This window comes from Sciurus carolinensis, chromosome 6, assembly GCF_902686445.1.
Source record: "Sciurus carolinensis chromosome 6, mSciCar1.2, whole genome shotgun sequence".
Lineage (NCBI taxonomy): Eukaryota > Metazoa > Chordata > Mammalia > Rodentia > Sciuridae > Sciurus > Sciurus carolinensis.
Genome location: NC_062218.1, coordinates 95,846,438 through 95,870,883, shown reverse-complemented (window position 1 = coordinate 95,870,883; position 24,446 = coordinate 95,846,438). Strand labels below are relative to the sequence as shown.

General features: G+C 39.7%; 1 protein-coding gene across 4 annotated transcripts in view; it reads left to right on the top strand.

The window, feature by feature from the left end:
* Epb41l4a (erythrocyte membrane protein band 4.1 like 4A) overlaps positions 1–24,446 on the top strand; it is a 237,217-nt gene that overhangs the window by 65,226 nt on the left and 147,545 nt on the right. Inside the window, exon 1 of one of the 4 annotated variants that reach the window (XM_047555671.1) lies at positions 13,080–13,138. The exons of the other annotated variants lie outside the window; for them this stretch is intronic. The gene's annotated coding sequence lies outside the window, so the exon portion shown is untranslated. Of the gene's footprint in view, positions 1–13,079; positions 13,139–24,446 lie in introns of those variants that run through there. 4 annotated transcript variants of the gene reach the window in all.

Sequence of the window (24,446 nt, the reverse complement as noted above, 5' to 3'; positions counted from 1 at the left end):
CTGATCACCCAAATTGAGAGAGTTCGCTTTCTCCTCCCAGATTTCATAGTTCTTTCTTCCAGACACTTCTCTTCCATATGGGTCAGTTGAGCCCATGCCACCTTCTCTTAACACTTCTTAACAGTCTTAAGAGCAAGGGATATTTCAGTAGTAGTGGGATTGGGAATATGAACTTAGGTTAGCTGTCCCACACCTACGTGTGACCTCAGGTAAGTGACTTTGCTTCCCTACACCTCTATTTGCTTATCTGTAGGAGGTAGGAGCATTGCCACCTTTACAGGGCTCTTGTGGTGGCTGAGATATCCATGGAAGCACTTCAGATAGAGTTTGCATGTTTTAAATGTTCATTAAACATTAGCAGGTATTAGTAGCATCACTGTTATAACAGTGCTTAATACAGTGCCTGGAATATAGTAAATGCTCAGCAAACATTGTTTGACAGAGGGAATGTGGGATTTTATTGTAGATAGATGCATACTAGCCTGAATTGTGGCAAAACTGACAGCAACAGATGGATTTGGACTCTGTAAGGATCAAATTATGGAATTTCAGAGGAACTATATATAGCTAGATATCTTTTTTTTTTTTTTTTTTTTTTTTTTTTGTGGAGCCAGGGATTTGAACCCAGGGCCTTGTGCTTGTGAGGCAAGCACTCTACCAACTGAGCTATATCCCCAGCCCCCTAGCTAGATATCTTGAAAGGATGTTAAGTACAAAGGAAAAAACTGATAAAATGTCCTTTATACGTGAGTAAAACAATCTGAGTACACATGCATTATCAATATTTATGATGAAATGTTTTTGCATTTTTCAAAATTTGTACATGATAGGCTCGAAAGACAAATATTGAAGAATAACAATGTCCATGATGTGTTTTGTTTCTAGACTGAGAGGTAGCTGCATTGTTTGGGTTCTCCATGACCCTGTGAAATAACTACAGACAGGTGGTTTTGTCTTTTGAGCAAGGTATGTGAGCACACTCTAAAAGGGAAACCTCTAATAAAATAATGAAAAGATGGCTTTTTTTTCTCTCTAGAGAGATCAGAAATAGTTTTTAGCCATGACCTTGAAAAAATGTATAATTAATCCCAAATACCTCTAGGTACCATGTTCTCATTATTCCTGCAAATAATTTTTTTCTTTCTGACCTTTGCTAGTGGGAGGTTGTGCTGTTGGTACCTTAGTGTTCCAGCTGCCAAATCTTTGGACATTGTGGTCATCTCCTTTCTGTATTTTTTTTTTTTCTTCCCCTTTTCTTGGCCAAATTTTCTGGTCTTGCATTGGATCAATTCAGTGTGGGTAAGCCCAATCACAAGGCCCCACCTAACCACTATCCTACCACTAGAATATTTGGAGAAAAACTTTAATAGCCACAACAGTTATTTATTTACATATATGTAAATATGCATATATTTACATACATACACACATATACACCTCCATACACATGCAGTAAAAGAGCATCATACCACTGTGGAGCATTTTTTTTTTTTTGGTGGGAGAGTGGGAGGGATGAAGAAATCAGCTTCTGTTCTGGGCTGCAGGCCTCATATCTCACACCCAACAGATCAACTTACCTGACAAGTAACCTGCAGAGAAACTGGGAATGGCAGAGGAAAGTGCCTCACTCTACCCAACACCAAACAGCCTATTCTGAAGCTTTTTAACAGTGTTTTCTAAAAGACAGTCTATGCATTTCCAGTTCCTTAGGAATTTCTTGGTGCATTACTAATATTGAGGAAATTCTAGCCTGAACTCTAGGATTCTTCTAGGATTATGCAGGGTTTGCCACTACCCCATTTCCATCCAGTTTTGGTCTTAAAATTAACTGAAGATTTGTGATTTTTTTGTCTCTGAGTTTGCCATGGTTTCTTTTTTTTAAAATATTTTTGTTTGCAGATGAACATAATACCTTTATTTTATTTAGTTAGTTTTATGTGGTGCTGAGGATTGAACCCAGTGCCTCACACGTGCTGGACAAGTGCTCTACCACCTAGCCACAGCCCCATACCCCACCATGGTTTCTTGAACTGCCAATGTCTGTCTGCTTTCTGATCCTTCTTTGTGTCTTTGTTCATTTTTCTTGCATCTGGTAGGCCCTTCCCTTTTCTTCCACTCATCCAAATCCTTATTTATTTAACTTGTTTCCTCCAGGAAACCATTCCTTCCCCAGTATCGGCAGTCATGAAGCACAACTATATGGACATATAGGGTTGGCATCAGAGGGATTAAAAAGACTGGGGGTGGTGTGGTGCTGTTTCCAGTCCAGGAAACCCAGTTGCAAAGGCTCCCTGGATAGACGTCCTAAGTGGCCAGACCCTGGGAGGAGGAGAGAGAAACACCACATGTGATGGGTTGGGACGTTGTGAAGGGAGGGCTTGGAGATCAAGGTATAGGAATTTGTTTTTTGTCTTTATTATATTGGAACTCCATTGAAGAAGTTTAATCAAGAAGGTCCTAAGGTGAAATTTGCATTTTAAAACACTGTAGTGACTGTGTGGAGACAGGAGCAAACGTGGATGTGGGGCACAAATTGGAGGCAGTTGGAGTTGTTTAGTGTCTTGCACAGGGCACTGGTGGTGGAGATAAAGAGATGAAGTTGAGGACAGATTTGTGCCCACAGATCTTGTCATACTAATCAGAATGTCTCACTGGTGTAATTGGGTCAGACGAACCATCTGGAGAATGCCAGTTTGAGGGCCTGGATTCTTGAAGTTGAATATCCAGAAGTATTCAGACGTATAGGAGTGTTTTGTTTTGTTTTTTAAGAAGATGAGCACAATACTTTTAATTAATTAATTAATTTTATGTGGTGCCGAGAGTCAGACCCAGTGCCTCACACATGCAAGGCATGCGCTCTGCTGCTGAGTTCCAACCCCAGCCCAGGAGTGGTTTTTCCTTATATTCTTTGTTTCATTTGATTGGGTAGATCTGGTAAGATTTCAGAAACAGAAGGAGTCAATTGTGTTTTCTGCTTACATTACTTTTACACTTTGCTCTTACAACGCTATTCTTTATGGCATAAGTTTCTGACTATTCAAAAAGTGTCAACACTGAGTCCTTCAGTGAGTCTGGTGCATTGGGGATTCAGACTCTAGTGCCTATAACTTGGTTTTGTGCCTCTCTGAGAGATTGAAATCTCTCCCTTGTTTTCCTGTGTTCTGGCTGAACTGTCGCTGGATCCTAAGCAGGTGTCCTATGTCCAAGGCTCCTTTGTGCCCAATCAATGCAAAGCCCCTTGTCCTTATTCTGATAGAGTGGTTATGCGTGGATTTCACTGGGGTGAGATTTTACCCCAGTCTAGGTCAGTGTTTGGTGAAACATTTCCTGAAGTTTTCTCTGCAGAAGGTGAGTGTTGGACTTTGCCCGTATCTGTGGACACACAACCTCTCCTCTCATTTTCTTCAATTCAGAATTGCTGATGCATTGTAGACCTTGAGGTAACCCTGGAGTGGGTGCTGAGCTCCTGGTTTCTGTACATTCACAGGGGAAACTGATGGCAATGACATCCAGTATGAGCATAGAATAATTCAATGTGATTTCCCTCCTGGCTAATCAGAGGCCTGGCAGACAGCTGGGTTGCCAGAGAAGCATTTATGTAAAAAGAGAGCAGTGACATGTGTCTTTGGAAAGGTGGTATCAGATCTGCTGTCAGTATATAGCAGAGGGGGTGGGGATTGAGACTCCTGTATGAGTGGAGGAGAATGTGGGGGGATAAAAGAGGACCAGAGAGAGTCAGGCAATTTTGGAAAGACACATTCTGCCCCCATGGCCAAGCTATCCATTTCTGACATAGTTGCAGACATAGCATCCCTGGTCTCTGCTTTGTCTGTCAGGGTGTGTGTTTGTTTAGTATTCATCCACACCCCATCTCCTGGGGCTTGATGTCACAATCGTTATCCTTCTGTGGTGAGCTGGCTGCAGCTTCCCGTGGAGACCAGCAGTGTGTCTCCTTAATTGGCTGGAGGGTCAGTGCGCATTGACATGCACATTCCCACTGCTTCCCTTCCCCCCTTCTTGACATCTCTTCCCTCCCCTGTGCCCAGTATATTTCCTAGAGGGGAAGACCCAGAGGAAGCAGAAGGAGTTAGGAGTCTTGCTGAGAAGTGAAAGCTGCTCAGGGTTCAGCTTCTCAGCTAGAAGCTTGTTCCCAAACTGGGATCCCCTCTAAGGGGGCGCCTCCATTTTAACTGATGGAGAAAAAAAAGTCTTGCAGTTAGGGAGCTGTTAGTCAGCAGAACGGCTACTAATTATTTCAGTATTTAGTGATTACAGGCATTGAGGACTCTATAGTATCTTAAAAATCATTAGTTACACTTCAGTTAATGTACACCCATTCTATCTCCCTGTACCTCATGCTGTGTGTGATTGGAGTCTCTGAAGGACCTTACCTCAAACCTGGGACACTGATCTATTGATGGTTGGTTGCTTTCAAACAATAGAGAAAGAAAGCCTTTTAACATTTACAAAAACCCACCAAGTATGTAAGCAATTCTGCAAAAAATATAATGTCCTTTTTTGGGAACAAAATTGGTAGATTAAAAAAAATAGTTCCATCATATTTGTGCATAATTTCACTTGCTAATTTTGATTGTTTTGTTGGTATATTCTTTTATCCTGAGAACTATCAGGAGGACATAAAATATAACTTTCTTTCATTCAAATATAGGACTTAGGAAAGAAAGTACACAAAAGAAGAGGGATAAAACATCAGGAGTGGAGAAATTATGTCTAGTTGGAGACGTGGAAGAGGTACTTGGGAGAGGGTCTGGGACATCATTCAGCATCAGTGCCATGCATCTGTCTTCATCCAGAGTTTTATTATATTCTTTTAAAAATAAAAACTGACAAGGAATTATTTCATGGCAGACCTTTACACTCTCTGAAATACCACCAACAATGACACAGGCAGTGACAAAGATAAAAGAGGATCAGGGTTTCAGGTGGTCCCCATGCCAGACGATTAGTTCAAATCATGGAAGAAGTACTACTGTGTTTCAGCAAGAATGATTAAAAAAGAACAAAGAGTAGAATAAGGGAAAGACAAGACAAAATTTGGAATAGAGAACTAAAAAACAAAGACTGACTCCTCATACTTTCCTTCTTAAGGTTTCTGGAATTGGCACTTGAGAGGTTGGCTTTCACAGTAATGTTGGAACTGCCTCCTTGTAGGTAGAAGCAGAGGGTGAGAATAACCTTTTCTCTCCTTGTCTTGATTTTCCCTTCCACAAGATCTTGTGTACTCCTTCATTTTCTGTTCCTGGTTCATCTGGTTTGAGGGGGAGCTGTTTGGTAGCATTCCTGTTTTTTTTAATAAGACATGGTTTTTGTGATTCTGACCCCTGGTTGCCCTTTGCAATCACCTGGACAGTACTGGGTAGGAGGTGAGAGATTAGGATTTGAAAATGGTGCAGGTGATTCTTATATGTTTGAAAAATGCGCGCCCCACAGGAGCCACTGATGGCATGTCCCCCGTTGAGTTGGTAGCTTCCAGAGCTGCTGCCCTCCATGTTGGTTGCAGGGCTAGGGGTCACCCTCTTCCCTCCTAACCATAACAACTATCTTGTGAGGATCTAGCATCTTGTTAGTGCTGTGCCAAGGTGGGGCCAAGAACTTTGCTCAGACATTTCGTGGGGTACACAGTAGTACCCAAAAGTCCCTACTTAGTAGCCCTCGTCTGGTATCCTCAGCTTCTCTGACCTGAGACACTTCGAACTTCTGTGATTCAGGGTTCCAGTGAGAAGCAGGGCACACCAGCCCTCTGAAACCCCCGTGTACTCTGCCATCTCCTGTGTTGGGGCATCCCTGGGACTGTGAGCTGCAGTTATTAACACGGAACACAGAAGTGGAGTTTTACCTCCCCTCTGGAGCTGTTTGTCTGGCAATGCAGGGTCAACACATCTGCACTGGCTGCGTGATCTGAGTAGTTTGGTACGCATGTGTGTGGAGGCTGGGAGTGAGGGAGTAATGTTTTTGAACAATGGCAAGGCACCCATTCAAGGCTCCGTTCTCATCTTGCGTGTCTTCCCCAAAAAGCCTGTAAAGGAGGTGGTTACAGAGAAACTTTTCCAAGTTCACATGAGCATAAAGTAGTGAGAACTAGAATCTGAACTTGGGTTTGCTTGACACAGAGTCCACGGCTTCTCTGCCATACTGGTTTAAGGATTTGTAAGAATATAAAGGTAGTTCCTTAATATGTTGAAAAGGTGACTCCCTGTTCTGAAAATGGCCTTCTGACTGAAACAAGATGCACAAAGTCAAGAAGCAAAATAGTACAGAAGGGTATAGAAAAAAGTGTTCTTACCCCTTCCTGCTAACTGCTGTCTTCAAAGTCCATTACTATTTATCATCTTCTAAATATACGTCAAAATATTTTTATGTTAACATATATTGATACACAGACCCAAAAGTATGATCCTCTTTTGTTTATATTAAAGAGGTGGGAATGCATGGTTGTAAGCATGGGTTCCATTACCACGTGACCTGAGTTCAAATCTTGCCTCTTCTACTTACTATGGTTAAGGCACTGAGTTATTTACTCTCAGTGTCTCAGTTTCCTCTTTGCAATGTGATTTTCCTGCTTGGATCTAATAATGTTCAGAATTTAGAGCAATGCCTGCTGCTTAACAAATATGGAATAAATGTAAGCTTACCTATTAATATACTGCACCTTCCTGTTTTTTTTTCTTAATTTTAAAAAATGTGAATGCTACATCAACCCTTTTATTCCCTTAAAAATAATTTAACAAATTATCAAAATTTACTCTTATTGCCACCTTTCAGTTCTGCAGAGCCTATTTAGTACAAATAGAGGCTGTGATTGTGTGTCTTTAACAATTTGTGGTAGGATGAGACCTTAACCATCTATGTGGTGCTTTGTGCTTTTAAAGAGAGCTTTAAGGTATGTTTTATTTGATCTTCCAAGCCAGCCTGTGATGTGGGTTGGGCAGGTGTTATTAATTCATTTTGCAAATAAGGACTCTGAGTTTCAAAGTGATTCAGCAGACTTGCCGGAAGTCACATAGCCTTGCCTAGACCTGTGAAGATGCCCCAGTATTCTTCTGCCTCACCTTTTATATGGCAGATAACTCCTGGGCCACCTCCCTCGGGAGGGCCTTGTTAACCTTCAGCTAGAGGGTTGGGGGCTGAAGGTGCTTTCCTCACGATGGGATGGGTTGCTCACATTCATCCACACTATCTTTTTCCTGTATAGAGTGACATGGATTTCATTTGTAGGATAGTCGTTGGGATTAGAGATGTATTATAGGGCCACTACATAGATAAAATCAGAAGCGGGCTGGTGGTAATGGTGCAGTTGTGCAGCGGAAGGAGCAATGAACCAGAAGGCAGGCAGTGCATGCTCTCAGCCTCTGCATTGTCTAAAGTGATGACAGTCTTAGATCCTCTCCAAGATTACAGATGAGGATTTAGGGCTGGAGAGCACAGTGGCAGTTCCAGTTCATCCAGCTGGTTAATAGCAGAGCCAGGACTTAAATAAGGAGGGTTTGTAATGAATGAACTAGTAGTAATCAGGGCTAGCAGCATCCTCTTTCTAACTCAGCAGTTGGCTATCTGTAGTTGTGTTTCTTTAGCAAGAAAAGCTTTGCTATAATGCTCTCCAATAAAAATATAATATGAACCACAGCACTTTTTAAATGTCCAGCCACATTTAGAAAGTTTGAAAAAGGAAATTAATCTTAATAACATTGTGTTTAACCCAACATAGCTAAAAGATTTCAAAACATGTCGTCATTGCAAAAATTATTGTTTTTCATATGGTCTTAAAACAAATCTTATATTTGTAGTCTATCTCAATGTTCAGCAGCCACATGAAGCTGGTGGCTACTCTACTGGACTATACAGGTCCCAGAGGTTGGGACTAATAATGCATACATTGTTCAGGTAGCTTTGAAACAAAGCCCATGCCTTTTGCCAGCATTTCACCGTGTATCTTGGTTAAATTCCCTTACAACCGAGAAACTGGAGGTAGTTTAAGAATCACAGGAAAATCTTAAAGTTTTCAAAACCTGTGCTTTTGAAATTGGTCATTCACATTTTAAAAGAATTAATTGTGTAGACTTTAATGAATGTTCTCAGTGCATTTGTGTTTTCTTCCAGTTATTAACCATTGAACCACACATTGTGAGGAACTGAGTAGTTTTGTCAGGTGCTTGGCCATTTGAGGATTAATGAGTAAGTTTAAAATTTTCAGACATAAAAGTAACAAGTTAAACTGGGTGTGGTGGCACACACCTGCAATTCCAGTGGCTCAGGAGGCTGAGGCAGGAAGATTGCAAGTTGAAGCTGGCCTCTGTAACTTGGTGAGGCCCTGTCTCAAAAAAAAAAAAAAAAAAAAAAAAATGGGTTGTGGTTGTGGCTCAGTGGCAGAGTGCTTGCCTAGCACATGTGAGGCACTGGGTTCAATGCCCAGTACTGCATATAAATAAATAAAATAAAGGTCCATTGTCAACTAAAAATAAATAAATAAACAAACAAACAAATAAATAAATAAATAAGAGGTTGGGAATAGAGCTCAGAGGTAGAGGTAAATTTCCCTTAGGTTTAATCCCCAGTAAAAAAAAAATAGTCAAATTATGTATTATAAATTCCTAGTCATACCAGCTTCGTTCAGTTAAATTCCACTTTTTTCTCTTGTGTCTCTGGAGATCTCTGTCTATCTAGAGCACATCCTCAGAGATTTCCTTAGATTAGGGTCTTTGGTTAAGTAGCTTCTTAGTTCTTGCATGTTCAAAAACAGTCTTTTGTTTGTCCTGACCAATGAGTGACATCTTGGCTGGGGATTTTCCTTCAGTAGTCATTGTTTAATTGTGTGTTCATTTCCAGTGTTGCAGTTGAGAAATCTGATGCTAATCTGATTCTTTTCTCTATAAATCTTCTGTTCAGTTTGTTTGACTGATTATATGATTTCCTTTTAATCTTTAGAGTCTCTGCTGACTTCCTGAAAATACTGCTATAGATAAAGCAAAGTCAGGCTTACTGCATACAGCAGTAAAAAGATGATTACAGTGAGCATTTTGGAGGAGGGAGGGCAAAGAAGAGGAAGATGAGGATTTTTACAGTTTGGTATAAGGCAGCTTGTTCAGTGCAGGGACATGGAAGTAGTCAGAGTGTTTGATTAAATAATTGAAGACTTGTGAGGTGAGTAGGGAATATTTAATAAGGAATAGTTGAGTTCTCTAGATAAAGTAGTTTTTTGAAATGTTCTGAAACAACAGAGTTAATGTAACTTCCTATTCCTGGGTAAGTTTTCTCAAGGTACAAAGTCATGTTAATGTAGACAGTTGAATAGCTAACACAGACAGTAAGGTGTGTGACTGCAGATTATTTGGGTTCTTACTTAAATCTTTTACCAAACCAAGACATGGGTCTTTTTTTCCCTCATCAGTGTTGCCTGAGTTTGCAGGGGCCCTGTTAGTCTATTTAAAATTACTAAAATTACTCCTTTCAGCTCAGGGAGGTTTTCTTTTGTTCTGTAATTTCTCCCTTCTGTCTCTCTTCTAGTTATATCTTCTTTTGTTCCTGTTTCTCCTCTAGGAAATATTGTTATCGGAGAGTTCTGGCTTCTGATTACATCTTCCTGTGCATGTGATATTTTCACTTATGACGTCTGTTCCACCTCTCAGAGCTGAATGGGTTCTTTTTTTTTTTTCCCCCCCAGGTACTAGGGATTGAACTCAGGGGCACTTGACCACTGAGCCACATCCCCAGCCCTATTTTGTATTTTGTTTAAAGACAGAATCTCACCGAGTTGCTTATTAGCACCTTGCTTTTGCTGAGGCTGACTTTGAACTCTCCATCCTCCTGTCTCAGCTTTTTGAGCTGCTGGGATTACAGGTGTATGCCACCATGCTCAACTGAATGGGTTCTTAGTGGTGACTATGCCCTTTTTCATTTTGTCGTTGAAAACATTTTAAATATCTTTATTTTGTTTATTTTTATGTGGTGCTGAGAATTGAATCCAGTTCCTCATATGTGCTAGGCAAGTGCTCTACCACTGAGCCACAACTCCAAACTGTCAATTGAAATTTTAATTTCAGAAATCAAGCTATTTAGTTTTGGAAAGGCTCCATGTGGCGTTTATGTGTGTGTTCTGATTGTACCTCCTTGACAGTCCCTGTTACCTTTCCACTTTATTTTCTTTTGTCTTTTTCATAGGTGCTGTTTGTTCTGGTTCATCTTGATCTCTCTCATTGCAAGCGGCTGAGACCCCTCACGTGGATTGTAATTTTTCTTTGTCTTTCCATAGCTGCCTGTTCCTCAAGCAGGCTGTAGCATTCTTGGGTAGAGGCAGATCATCAAGTACTGGAAGGAGTGTGTGTGGTATGTTTTGTGGTACATGGAATAAGCCTTCAAACTGGGACCTGTCAGCTGAGGTCAGGAGGCGGCTGCTTGGTTCTGGAGAGCAGTTTAGGTCCCCATTGAAGTGACCTTTGAAGTATCCTGGGGTCAGTAGGATTAGATATCTTGTCCAGTGACCAACCAGTGTCTTCCCAAGTAGAACCAACTTAAGTTTCTGACCCTAGGTCACTTCAGGGAACCTTATAATCTGGAGTTAACCCAAGTGAGCACTTTGGCTCTGACAGATTTTGAGTGCTCTGCCCAGGGCTTTGTGAGCCTTCCAGCCTCAGATGCTTGCTCTAGCTTTCCCAGTGTAGGCTGAGTACTCAGGTTCTAGAACTAGGCAGTCTAGGCTTTAATCCTTGTGCTCTTGGCAAAGTAACTTAGCCCGTGGCTTCCAATGATCTCCCTCCCTTCCTTTCTTCCTTCCTTTGATTAGGTCTTACTGTGTGTGCAGGCTGGCCTCAAACTCCTGGGCTCTAATGATCTTCCTGCCTCAGCCTCCCAATTAGCTGGGACTGCAGGTCCATGCCATCATGCCTGGCTTGTTTCCTTTCTAAAATGAGGAAAATAATACCTACTTCCTGGAGTTGATATGAGGATTAAATGAGTTTCACACTTATGAAAAGATGCTGTGTTAACTGTTATTATTATTTTTTCATGCATAAGGTTGCTGTGCAAATTAAATAAGCTCATATGTGTATAGTATTAGCATGTGCCCAAAAGGTTAATGTTATGAATTTTATTATTTTACATAATTTTTATGACTTATGTGACTTGGAACTATTACAACATAAAAATATTTTAAAAGCCTCATGTTATCTTTTAAATTTGGAATCCCCCTCCAAATTAAGAAATCGTATATAAAAAAAAATCACATGATTTTAAACTTGGGGGGACTAAGTGAATTGTAAACTGTGTTTATGCTGTAGCCACCTCATGGGACTTTAGCTGACAAAAAAAAAAAAACACCTCTGTGTGCTGGAACTTGTGCAGGAAAGTTTAGCCACTACTGTGCTATTATTTTTTTAAAAGCCTTTTTATTTGGGAAATATAGTCTCCAAGTATTTCTTTGGTTGTGGTGTATTAGGGCCAGGGTAGAAGTGCACCCCAAATCAGTAACTCAAAGCAGAAGTTAGATGGTATAAACATCAAAATAGTTGAACCACTGTAGTGGTAAACTGTGCTATTAATTTAGGAAAGAGCATTTTGCCAAACAATATAGATAATAATGTAGTATTGTTTTCTTAAAATAAAATAGTAAGGCATTTGTAGATTTATGTACCCTATGAAAATACTTTCCTACTTTTCTGTTATTCTTGTAGGGAAATGTTTTAGATTATGAAATGCCTAAGGAAGGTGTCTTTTGACCAAAATACTCATGCGTAGTCATTATGTTACTGTAGAGAAGGTGGGAAGAAAAGTAGGTTGGGAACGTACTCATGGGAGTCATTTGCTCATGGTCTTTTCCTGCGTGTTTCTAACTGCCCAGCACCCATCCATCTTTCTGCCTAGACCTGAAAGCATCTCCTTCTTATTGATTCTGATTCCTCTGGTGATGTTATCTCTTCTATCATCCCAGGTTTTTTGAACTCTTTCCTTCTAGCACCCTGACATAAAACTAGCATGTAATTATGAGTTTCATAGGTGTCCATCCTGGTATCAGGCAGGACTCTCAACAGCCTGGAGTTTCCATGACCTGAAATCTCCATGACCTGAAATCTCCATGACCCATTATCTCAAAGTCTTTCAGGAAACTCAAGTCATTTACCTTTAGCTTTTCAGTCAGCATTACCGTGACTGCTAACTCACATGCCTTATGTGGGCTAGGCAGGTGCCTTAGGTGAGTGAAGTAGCAGGGTGGGAGAGCACAGGGCATGGAGGGAGCTTGTAAACTGGAAAGCATGTTTCCCCACAACAGGGCAATTGTAGGGATACCTTGGCTAATTTTTGCCACCTGCTTCAGACTGCTGGAGAAGGCAGAAGGTGACATTGCCTGCTTTCCCCCATGACTCTTATCTACAAAACATAGGTGTCTGTTTGTGACTTCTGTCTTTTTTCTTTTAATTTTTTTAGTTGTAGATGGACACAATACCTTTATTTTATTGATTTATTTTTTAAGAGGTGCTGAGAATGAAACCCAGTGCCTCACATGTGCTAGGCAAGTGCTCTACCACTGAGCCACAACCCCAGCCTATGACCTCTGTCTGAAATACATCAGTGGAAATAAAGACTGAGAAAGCAGCTTGCACACTGTCTGTATTCAAGGATCCTGTGCTCAGTTATCTCCTCCAGCTTCGCTGTCTCTGAGTCTCTTCTCTCTCCTGCTAGACAACCTAACTTACAGGCTTTTCTCAGGGAATTGCTCAGAAGGAAAACAGACTCTTAACAGAACAGCCAAGCCTAGCTCCACTACTGCTTCAGATTTAAAGAATGACTCTTTTAACCTTAAAAAAGAGTAAGAATAGTTATAGGTATTGAAATGACTTTAGTGAAATGTTTGTTGGGTCACTTTGGGGGAAAAATTTTAAGGGGAAACATAATGTATCATTAAACCATAATTTCAGTGGAATCCTTTATTATGTTGTAGGATTGATGTTATAGATGACCAACGTGGGGGTTTCACAAACTCCTCTTCCTACTTTTCCCCTACAGATTTCTCCCCTCACTAATACCTGAAGACTTGACAGAAGAACTGAGAATCAGAGTGGGAAGAAGGGATGACATAGGAACAAGATGCAGGGTGCCCAGGAGAGTTCTATTGGATGGAACTTCTGAGGTGCTTTATATAAGAGAGGATGGGAGATTTTGTTTAACTTTTTACCTTGAAATACTTTCAATCTTATGTAAGAGCTGTAAGAACAATTCAAAGAACTCTGTACCCTTCACCTGTGGATGCAGTTAACATTTTATCTCATAAGCTTTATCTTTCTCTTTTCATCACTGAAACATTTGTATGTTAGAAATGTGAGACTCACTACCCTGAATGCTTCTGTGCATACTATCCACAAGCAAGTGTCATGGCCCAGCGAGGGTGGAATATAGTCATCAAATCCACAGAATCCATGCAGATCTTATCAGTGGTCTCAGTATTATCCTTTACATCAAAATAGTCCAATGCAGGATTATTCATGACATTTTCTCATAATGTTTTTTTAAGTCTCCTTCCTCCTAGGAAAGTTTCTGAGTACTTTCACTAGTTTACTATTTTTGAAGAGACTAGGCCAGGTATTTTGTACAATGTCCCTCAATTCAAGTTTGTCTGGTGCTTCTTCATTGTTAAATTCTGGTTATATATTTTTGGCAGCATAAATTTAGAAGTGATGTTGTATTGTTGTTTGCATTCATTCAGGTGGTTCATGATGTCAGTTTATCTTATTACTTGTGAAATTAACTTTGATAATTTGTTTAAGGTAGAAACTGCCAGGTGTCTCTACTGTACAGTTTCTCTTATCCTGTACAATTAATAAATGTTTTGTGGGGAGATGTGTTGTGACCTTGTGAATTAATCCCATTCCTCCTCTGACTTTAACCCACTTATTTCAGCATTCACTGATGATTTTTGATTGATAAATACAATGGCACTTTACTAATTCTGACCTTCTGCATTTATTAGTTGGCATTTTACTGTCAGGAAGTACTTTCTTTTTTCTCGATGTATCTATTAATATATGTATTTATATTCACCTGGACTCCCAGACTCCTCTCAAGTGGCTATAATTTGATACTAGCATTTATTTTTATGACCAAATTGTCTCAGATTTGGCCAGTAGGAGTCCCTTCAAGCTAGGGCCTGTGTTCTTTTGAAATGGCCGCATCATTATTTGAGTACTCCTTTCCTTCTTGTGCAGTAAGCTTTTTCAGGCCTTGTCCTTTCCTGTCCTGCACTTGGAATCCATCTAGTCTCCAAGGAGTGAAGAATGGTATTTAGAAGCCAAAGATCTGGGCATTGAGTGTAGTCATTGTTTTTGAGGTGTTATTGCTCCCATTCCTTCTCAGTGGGCAAGCCTAGAGGGTTTGGGAATGTGTACACACATTTATTTAGTTATGAATTTATATAAACATATAAAATTGTGTTTTTACAACTGATTCCTCATGTTTCCATAGGGTTCTATCCAGTTTTCTCCTTTACTATATTTGTAACTCCTTTCTCTACCAGAAGACACCTGACTTTCTTATTCTCAGTAGATTTGCTGTGGTGGTTAATTTTATGTGTTGACTGGGTCAGAGGGTGCCCAGATACTTGATCAGACATTATTCTGGGTGTGTCTGTGAGGGTGTTTTTGGATGGGATCCACACCTGAATCAGTAGACTAAAGCAGTGTGACTGGGCCTCATCCAGGCTGTTGAAGGTCTGAGTAGAACAAAAGGCTGAGTGAGGCAGAGCTCTGCCTGCCTGCCTGTCTTTCACTTGAGATGTGGGTCTTCTCCTGTCTTCAGATTTGGACTGAAACTTACACCATCACCTGTCCTTATTCTCAGACCTTTGCATTCCGAATGAAACTTGCACTCTTGGCCCTCCAACTTGGCAATTGCATATCAGGGAATTTCTCAGCCTCCATAACTGCAAAAGCCAGTTTCTTGTCATGAATCTCTTTATTCATATATACATACATGCATACACTCCTGTGTCTGTACCTGTCTGGCAATCTGTCTATATACATGCATACTTATCTTTATATATCCTACTGGAGGTGTGTATGTGGTGGTGGTGGTGTGTGTGTGTGTGTGTGTGTGTGTGTGTGTGTAAACATATGTGTATTTGGTTCTGTTCCTCTGGAGAACCCAGGCTAACACATTTGTTTATTGTTAATTCCTCTGCATGTAGCCAGTCTTCAACCCTTCCTGCCTTGCTTTGCTACCACCCTTGCTCAGATACCTGTTTAGCTTCACTTCTAACCCACCATGTAAATACCATGCTCAGCCCTGAGCTTGCTGTCTATCTGTAACAACTGATGAGAAAGGGGAAGGGGGGTCCTACTGACTTTTCAATAGAAATTTTCAGTTATTCAGGAAGGAAGGAGGAACAAAGGGACTAATTTATTTGATTTCTCTAAATGTTTTTGAGACATGAAAGTAAAAATTCTTCTTTGTCTTGTGGCCATGTATTTTAAACCTGACACCACTCTGTGACTGTGCTATGGAAAAGCACAATGAATGTGACTCAGTCATTGTAGAATTGTCTTGACAGAAAAAGGGAGATTCTATCTGAATTTATTCTGTTTTGGGTGAAAGAATATATATTGGGATTTATTGACTTTCTTGTAATTCCACTGTTGTTCTTTTTTTTTTTTTTATGTTGTTTTCTTTTTTTTTTTTTATTTATTTATTTTTTTACGTTTACATAGGGTAATGATGTTTATTATATTTTTCCCCTCCCCCCCACCCCTCCCACCCCTCCCACCCCTCTTTTCCCTCTACACAGTCCTTCTTTCCTTCATTCTTACTGCTCTCCTTAGCCTAACTCTAAACCTAACCCAAAACCTAATGCTAGCCCGTCCCACCCCCCATTATATGTCCTCATCCGCTTATCAGCGAGATCATTCGTCCTTAAGTTTTTTGAGATTGGCTTATCTCACTTAGCATGATATTCTCCAATTTCGACCATTTGCCTACAAATGCCATAATTTTATCATTCTTCATTGCGGAGTAATATTCCATTGTATAAATATGCCACAGTTTCTTTATCCATTCATCAACTGAAGGGCATCTAGGTTGGTTCCACAATCTGGCTATGGTGAATTGAGCAGCAATGAACATTGATGTGGCTGTATCTCTGTAGTATGCTGATTTTAAGTCCTTTGGGTATAGGCCAAGGAGTGGGATAGCTGGGTCAAATGGTGTTTCCATTCCAAGCTTTCTGAGGAATCTCCACACTGCTTTCCAGAGTGGTTGCACTAATTTGCAACCCCACCAGCAATGTATGAGTGGGAGAATATCTTTGCCAACCATACCTCAGATAGAGCGCTAACTTCTTCTGTGAAGTGTCTGTTCATTTCCTTAGCCCATTTGTTGATTGGATTATTTGTATTCTTCGTGTAGAGTTTTTTGAGTTCTTTATAGATTCTGGAAATTAGCGCTCTATCTGAGGTATGGTTGGCAAAGATATTCTCCCACTCTGTAGTTCCTTTTTCACCACATCCTCGCCAACACCTATTGTTGCTTGTATTCTTGATAATCGCCATTCTAATTGGGGTGAGATGAAATCTTAGGGTAGTTTTGATTTGCATTTCCCTTATTACTAGGGATGTTGAACATTTTTTCATATATCTGGTGATTACTTGTACATCTTCTTCTGTGAAGTGTCTGTTCATTTCCTTAGCCCATTTGTTGATTGGATTATTTGTATTCTTCGTGTAGAGTTTTTTGAGTTCTTTATAGATTCTGGAAATTAGCGCTCTATCTGAGGTATGGTTGGCAAAGATATTCTCCCACTCTGTAGGCTCTCTCTTCACATTTCTGATAGTTTCCTTTGCTGAGAGAAAGCTTTTTAGTTTGAATCTATCCCAGTTGTTTATTCTTGCTTTTATTTCTTGTGCTATGGGAGTCCTGTTAAGGAAATCTGATCCTGAGCCAACAAGTTGAAGATTTGGACCTACTTTTTCTTCTATAAGATGCAGGGTCTCTGGTCTGATTCCGAGGTCCTTGATCCATTTTGAGTTGAGTTTTGTGTAGGGTGAGAGATAGGGGTTTAGTTTCATTCTATTGCATATAGTTTTCCAGTTTTCCCAGCACCATTTGTTGAAGAGGCTATCTTTTCTCCATTGCATATTGTTGGAACCTTTGTCTAGTATGAGAAAATTGTATTTATTTGGGTTTGTGTCCGTGTCCTCTATTCTGTACCATTGATCTACCTGTCTATTTTGGTACCAATACCATGCCGTTTTTGTTACTATTGCTTTGTAGTAGAGTTGAAGATCTGGTATTGCAATACCCCCTGCTTCGCTCTTGCTACTGAGGATTGCTTTAGCTATTCTGGGTTTTTTATTCTTCCAGATGAATTTCATAATTGCTTGCTCCATTTCTGTAAGGTACATCATTGGGATTTTAATTGGAATTGCATTGAATCTGTATAGAACTTTAGGTAGTATAGCCATTTTGACGATATTAATTCTGCCTATCCAGGAACATGGGAGATCTTTCCATCTTCTAAGGTTTTCTTGAATTTCTTTCTTTAATGTTCTGTAGTTCTCATTGTAGAGGTCTTTCACCTCTTTTGTGAGATTGATTCCCAAGTATTTTATTTTTTTCGATGCTATTGTGAATGGGGTAGTTTTCCTAATTTCTCTTTCTGAAGATTCATCACTTATGTATAAAAATGCATTGGATTTATGGGCATTGATCTTGTAACCTGCTACTTTACTGAATTCACTTATGAGTTCTAAAAGTTTTCTGGTGGAATTTCCAGGTTCCTCTAAATATATAATCATGTCATCAGCGAACAGGGATAGTTTGAGTTCTTCTTTTCCTATTCGTATCCCTTTAATTTCTTTGGTTTGTCTGATTGCTCTGGCTAGAGTCTCAAGGACGATGTTGAATAGAAGTGGTGAAAGAGGGCATCCCTGCCTTGTTCCAGTTTTTAGGGGGAACACTTTCAGTTTTTCACCATTTAGAATGATATTAGCCATGGGCTTAGCGTAGATGGCCTTTATAATGTTTAGGAATGTTCCCATTACCCCAATTTTTTCTAGTGTTTTGAGCATGAAGGGATGCTGTATTTTATCAAATGCTTTTTCTGCATCTATTGAAATAATCATGTGATTCTTAACTTTAAGTCTGTTGATATGGTGAATGACATTTATTGATTTCCGAATGTTGAACCAACCTTGCATCCCTGGGATAAAACCCACTTGATCGTGGTGCACTATCTTTTTAATATATATTTGTATGCGATTTGCTAAAATTTTGTTGAGAATTTTTGCATCGATGTTCATTAAGGATATTGGTCTGAAATTTTCTTTCCTTGATGTGTCTCTGTCTGGTTTAGGTATCAGGGTGATATTGGCTTCATAGAACGAGTTTGGGAGGGTTCCCTCCTCTTCTATTTCATGGAATAGTTTGAGGAGTATTGGAATGAGCTCTTCTTTAAAGGTTTTGTAGAACTCGGCTGAGAACCCATCTGGTCCTGGACTTTTCTTTGTTGGTAGGCTTTTGATGACCTCTTCTATTTCATTGCTTGAAATTGGTTTATTTAAGTTGTGTATGTCCTCCTCGTTCAATTTAGGTAGTTCATATGTCTCTAGAAATTTGTTGATGTCTTCAAGGTTTTCTGTTTTGTTGGAGTATAGATTTTCGAAATAGCTTCTAATTATGTTTTGTATTTCACTCGTGTCTGTTGTGATGTTTCCTTGTTCATTCCGAATTTTAGTAATTTGAGTTTTCTCCCTCTTTCTCTTTGTTAGTGTGGCTAAGGGTTTATCAATTTTATTTATTTTTTCAAAGAACCAACTATTTATTTTATTAATTTTTCCGATTGTTTCTTTTGTTTCGATTTCGTTGATTTCGGCTCTGATTTTAACTATTTCCTGTCTTCTACTACTTTTGGTATTGGTCTGCTCTTCTTTTTCTAGTGCTTTGAGCTGTAGTGTTAACTCGTTTATTTGTTGATTTCTACTTCTTTTTTTGAATGCACCCCATGAAATAAATCTTCCTCTAAGTACTGCTTTCATAGTGTCCCAGAGATTTTGATATGATGTGTCTTTGTTCTCGTTTACTTCTAAGAATTTTTTTATTTCCCTCCTGATGTCTTCTGTTATCCATTCATCATATAATAGTGTATTATTTAGTCTCCAGGTATTGGAGAAGTTTCTGTTTTTTATTCTGTCATTTATTTCTAATTTCAATCCATTATGATCTGATAGAGTACAAGGTAGTATCTCTATCTTCTTGTATTTACTAACAGTAGCTTTGTGGCATAAAATATGGTCTATTTTAGAGAAGGATCCATGTGCTGCTGAGAAGAAAGTGTATTCATTCTTTGTTGGATGGTATATTCTATATATGTCCGTTAAGTCTAAATTGCTGATTGTGTTGTTGAGATCTATAGTTTCTTTATTCAATTTTTGTTTGGACGATCTATCCAGTGGTGAGAGAGGTGTGTTAAAATCGCCTAGTATTATTGTGTTGTGGTCTATTTGATTTCTGGAATTGAGAAGGATTTGTTTGACGTACGTGGATGAGCCAATGTTCGGGGCATAGATATTTATGATTGTTATGTCTTGCTGATTTATGCTTCCCTTAAGCAGCATGTAATGTCCTTCTTTATCCCTTCTGACTAGTTTTGGTTTGAAGTCCACATTATCTGAGATGAGGATGGATACTCCAGCTTTTTTGCTGTGTCCGTGTGCATGGTATGTTTGTCCCCATCCTTTCACCTTTAGTCTATGGGTGTCTCTTTCTATGAGATGAGTCTCTTGCAGGCAGCATATTGTTGGATTTTTCTTTTTAATCCAATCTGCCAGTCTGTGTCTTTGATTGATGAATTCAGGCCATTAACATTCAGGGTTATTATTGTGATATGATTTGTATTCCCAGTCAATTGACTCATATTTGTTTTTGACATGATTTGGTTTCTCCTTTATTTGGCTATTCCTTTAGGCTAGCGCCTCCTGTTGCTGATTTGCATCGTTGTTTTTCATCTCTTCCTCATGGAATATTTTGCTGAGAATGTTCTGTAATGCTGGCTTTCTTTTTGTAAATTCCTTTAGCTTTTGTTTATCATGGAAGGATCTTATTTCATTGTCAAATTTGAAGGTAAGTTTTGCTGGGTATAAGATTCTTGGTTGGTATCCATTTTCTTTCAGGGCTTGGTATATGTTGTTCCAGGCCCTTCTAGCTTTTAGGGTCTGGATTGAAAAATCTGCTGATATTCTTATTGGTTTCCCTCTGAATGTAATTTGATTCTTTTCTCTCGCGGCCTTTAAAATTCTGTCTTTATTTTGTATGTTAGGTATTTTCATAATAATGTGCCTTGGTGTGGGTCTGTTGTAATTTTGTATGTTTGGAGTTCTATAAGCCTCTTGTACTTGGTTTTCCATTTCGTTCTTCAGATTTGGGAAATTTTCTGTTATTATTTCATTGAATAGATTGTTCATTCCTTTGGTTTGTTTCTCTAAGCCTTCCTCAATCCCAATAATTCTCAAATTTGGCCTTTTCATGATATCCCATAGTTCTTGGAGATTCTGTTCATGATTTCTTACCATCTTCTCTGTTTGTTCCACTTTGTTTTCAAGGTTAAATATTTTGTCTTCAATTTCTGAGGTTCTGTCTTCCAGGTGTTCTATCCTATTGGTTATGCTTTCTATGGAGTTTTTAACTTGGTTTATTGTTTCCTTCATTTCAAGGATTTCAGTTTGGTTTTTTTTCAGTATCTCTAACTCTTTATTGAAATGATCTCTTGCTTCCCGTATTTGCTCTTTTAACTGTTGATTGGTGCGATCATTTAATGCCTGCATTTGCTCTTTCATCTCCTCCTTCAATGCCTGCATTTGCTCTTTCATCTCCTCATTAGCTTCCCTGATCGTTTTAATTACGTACATTCTGAACTCCCTTTCTGACATTTCTTCTGCTGTGCTGTCATTGGGTTTTATTGATGTAGTATCTAGGTTTGTTTGGGACATTTTCTTCCCTTGTTTTCTCATAATGGTCAGTTGTCAGTGGGACCCTGAGATATTGCAGTTTTCCACTATTGGCTTATAGTGTCCCAGTAGATTTCCAGTGTATCACCTCCCAGCCTTCAGTAGCCTGATGTCTTGGAGGAATCTGATAAAGCAGCTCATTCGAAGAATACTGCCCCTAGCCCCCTACTGGTTCCATGTTTTGGAACTGGCTCTGTGCGGAAATGCTCTCACTGTGGGCCTGCACCGTGCAGCTGGCCGTGTGGGAAGAGCCCACTGCCGGAGTGTGGAAGACTACCTTGGGAAGACTCAAGCTGCCATGCCCGGCTCTGCTAAGCCACCTCTATCTGGGCCTGCCACCCGGGCTGAGCTTTACCCAGTGGGCAGACTCACCCGTGGCTCCACTTCAGTCCGAGTCTCTCAGTGCCTCCCCTTCTTAACTCCTGGATTGTGGAGCGACCGGGGGTGCAGTCTCCCTCTAGGCCGCCATCTTGGATCGCCCCGTGAAGAGAGCCCGCAGCCGGAGTGGGCAGAGCCGCCTGAAGAGGTCTCCGGCTGCCCTGCCCTTATCCCTGAGGCTGATTGCAGATCGAGGCTCTCCGCTGGTTCTTTGCAGGAGTACACTGCACTGCAGCGGCTCCGGGACTCGGAGCCTGCTCTGTTCAGACAGGCTCTCACTAGCGGGCCAGTTCCGTTCGGAGAACCTGGAGAAGCTGGCTGTGTGGGCGGGGCCCACCGCCGGAGTGCGCAGGACTGCCTGTGGATGACTCTAACTGCTCTGCCCGGCTCCGATAAGCCACCTCTATCTGGGCCTGCCACCCGGGCCGAGCTTTACCCAGTGGGCAGACTCACCCGTGGCTCCACTTCAGTCCGAGTCTCTCAGTGCCTCCCCTTCTTAACTCCTGGGTTGTGGAGCGACTGGATGTGCAGTCTCCCTCTAGGCCGCCATCTTGGATCGCCCCACTGTTGTTCTTAAATGTGTTGTACAAGACAAAATCCCTTTCTCAAACCCAAAAAGAAGTCTAAAAAAAATAAGGGCTTGATCATGATAATATGTTAAAGCAACACAAGCATTTGCTATGTCTTGCCAAATAGGAGTATTGCTCAGGGGGAAATGTTTGTACCAAGGAGTGGTATCTAGTTAATGAAACAAAATATTTATTCTGCTAACAATGGAGACTCATAAGAGATTGAGATAACACACCAGTGCCACAGTGCTCAGGGAAAAGCCTCGAGGTATCCTTGTGACAGAGGATGCATGGTAGGGAGATTGAGGTGGTTTTGAAAATATCTTTGAACTGGGAATCTTTCAGGCTTTCCCATCTAACTTGCATGTTTTACTTGTCTAACTGATAACAGGAAGACAAGAGTTTCTGAAGTTCAGTGTAAGCTTTGACTCTTCTTTGTAGGGACCTGTGTTTTGAAGCTGAGAACATTTGGGTTTGACTGTTAATCTGGTTATCTATGGTTATGTAGTTGTGTAACACTACCCAAAATGTAGTGGCTTGTCACAATAGTCATTTTATTATCTCACGATTTTGTAGGTCAGGACATTGAGCAAGGCTTGATTGAGCAGCTTTCTTCATGTGGCATTGAACACTTGTTGGTACTGAGCAGGCAGTTGGTGTAAAATGTCTTCACTCAGGGCTTGATGCTTGGGGCAGGGCATCTCTGAAAGACTGACTCAGAAGAACCCCATTTCTGTAGAGTTTTCCTAGTCTCCCCACATGCTCTCTCTGGGAGGGTAATTCAATGGCCCAGGGCTCCATGACAATTGCTTTAAAAACAGGTCTGGAACTGTTGGCTTACTGTCACTTCTGTGTGATATCGTGTGTGAGAGCAGTCAGAGGCTAGCCCAGAGTCAAGGAGAGGGGAATGAGGCCTCATCTCTTGTGATGGCAACAGAGAAAGTAAATTTGCAGCAGTCTTAACTGTTCACACTTGAAAGAATGATGAGTAGAAGACGAATTGATTGTAACTTTTCCTTAAACCTTCTATATCAAATAACTGTTAGCTGTTTTTAGTATGAATTTATAATAGTTAATATTAAACATAGTACCAGAGAGGGAATGTGTTTAGAAAACAGTCTTGGCTTAACCTTTACATGCTGGACTGCTCAGTAAGATTTATGCTTAGAGAAGTAACTATCTGAATGTCCTGAATAAAACAAGATTATTAATGAATTCCGAGATTTTTCATAATATGGTTATATAGCTGATTTTCTTTTCCCTTAAAAAGCAAAAAAAGGGTGTGTTATGAAAATGCCCTTTTTGTCTAATATTCTAGTATGGATTTTGTACTCTGACCTGTAGAGCATAGACAAGTAGGGTTTCTTTTTACTTTATGCCCTATTACCTATGAAATTTTTCATCTAATTTGCATGATTACTTATGAAATTTTTCATCTAAAAATTTAATTTCTAAGAACTTTTTATTTTGAAATAAAATAAAAACATATTTAAAGAAGCGTTGCTAAGACCAAGTTCCCTAAGTTCACTCAGCTTCCCCTCATGTTAACAACATCTTATAGCATCATGTTGTATTTGTCAAAACCAGGGAATTAACATTGATACCATGCTAGTAACTAAATTACAGATTGATTTGGAATTTTAGCAGTTTCAGCAGTAATTATCCTTTTCTATTCTGAAATCCAGTCCAGGAAACCATAATTCATTTAGAAAGATTAATTTTTTTTTTGCCTTTAAGGTGCTTTTTTATTAATTATTAAAACTTTAAAAAATTTGTTCTTTTTATATATACGTGACAGTAGAGTGTATTTTGAAATATTATACAAACATGAAGTATAACTTATTCTAATTAGAATCCCATGTACATGATGTAGAGTTAGAAAGATTAATTTTTAAAAAATATTTTTTAGTTGTAGATGGACTAATACCTTTTATTTATTCATTTTTATGTGGTGTTGAGGATCGAACCCAGTGCCTCATGCTTACTAGGCAAGTGCTCTACCACTGAGCCACAACCCCAGCCCCCAATTTTTGAGGCTCATAATATTCATGAATTTGAAACATTTTAAGGATGTCCAAGACAGACAGAGATGAAAATTTGACTTGTATTTCAGGCATTTATGTTTATTGTGATTTAATTTGATGCAAACTTGACAAAACCAGAGTATGCGTTAAATTAGTCTTGGAATAACACCCCACTCTGGGAATTCTGATTTCCATTGTCAAAGAATGGTGCTGTCAATCTCTGAGTTAACTTGTGGAACTGCTTTTATGGTTTGTTTGTTTATTTTATTATGTTATCAATAAGATGTTTTGTGAACTCCTAAGAAGATTTGTAAGAAATTGGGAGGGGAAAATGTATGTTTAGTGGCGGTTATGCTGCATTGATTTTATTCCTGGACCTTAGCTAGACCTGGGCCTGTGGGGAAGTCACCTGTCTCTTGGGTCTTAGTTTCCTCATCTAAAAAGAGAAAAGGCTGGCTTACCCAGATATAACATAAAGA